Here is a 1,267-nt window from a genome sequence, read left to right on the forward strand (position 1 = left end):
AGTTCAGTAAGATCTTCGAACGCCACTCTCTCTCATCATATAGCATATGATGATACAAAAAGAGTCGTAACTTCACGAGAACACTCCTGAGATCTTTTAAATTATCTCTCTTATAACATATCTTAGCGGTAAAGCACGTATACACCTTTCACGCTGAACGAACAAGCGCGTATATCACAGTGCGTCGCGCTGGACATACCGTAAGAATATTCTCTCTCCTCTCCTCCACATACATTTATTATAAGAGAGTCTAATCTTCGAACATCACTCTCCGTAGAAGACATACTACGCAAAGATAGTAAGCTCTACAGCGGCCAATTTTAAAGACAGCATTTTATTTATAAGTATAAAAAAAGTAGCTGACGGATTTTCCCATATATGTTTGGTTGAATCGATGCTCTGTTAGTACAAGCACGCACGAAACCAACTTTCGTTGGAATACGTGCACACAGGTCACCAGCTTCCCGACTAAGGGGAACCTTGCCACGATATTTGGTCATTACGTCCAGGACAGCGACCCGCGGCGCAGCAGTGTAGAGAAAAAACCAGTACGAGAACGGAGGAACAGTCGAGAAATAGCGTAAAATACACTAAGACTCGAGGAGCGGTGACTGAATTCTCAACCGAGGCCGTAGAATAGCCACGCGCTCAACGCTGTTCCGACCGAACCGTCCGGCTCGACGTCTCTCTTATAGATACGAAAGCGCCGGCCGGCAGGCCGGCGCCGGCCGGGCTAGCGGCCGCGCGCTTATGGTGCAAAACCTCCGTAGCAACGTACCGTTCGGAAGGGACGCTGGAACTTAGTCGCGCGAACGCTCGATCACTACTATACAAAGGCAATATCCAACCATCGAAATATTTTACCAGACACTTAATTAACATAATAGAAATACATTTTTACCAAAAAATTAATTTTTTTTTTCACCGAAAAATCGCATCAGTAAACATACTCTTTTATCGATTTCGGACAAAAAACAAGTTTATAATCAATTACAACACGTTAAAATAAGTAGAAATATCCAAAAAAATATATACCTTGTAACGTTAATTAACGAAAAAATTAGAAAAATATCCCAGTCGTGTCGGTTCGACGAACGCTAATTTTTTAAAAAATTCTATAAAAATGTTTAATCCTCGTGTATTTAATTGAGATAAAACGATTTCTATAAAAAAATTTATACCTTATAACGCTTTTTAACGAATTAACTCGAAAAAATGTTCTCGCCTCGGAATTTTTCTAAGTCCCAACGTACCGGCTCGGAATTTT

The sequence above is a fragment of the Bombus flavifrons genome, unplaced genomic scaffold (genome assembly GCF_040668555.2).
Source record: "Bombus flavifrons isolate JBK064 unplaced genomic scaffold, iyBomFlav1_principal scaffold0024, whole genome shotgun sequence".
Classification (NCBI taxonomy): Eukaryota; Metazoa; Arthropoda; class Insecta; order Hymenoptera; family Apidae; genus Bombus; species Bombus flavifrons.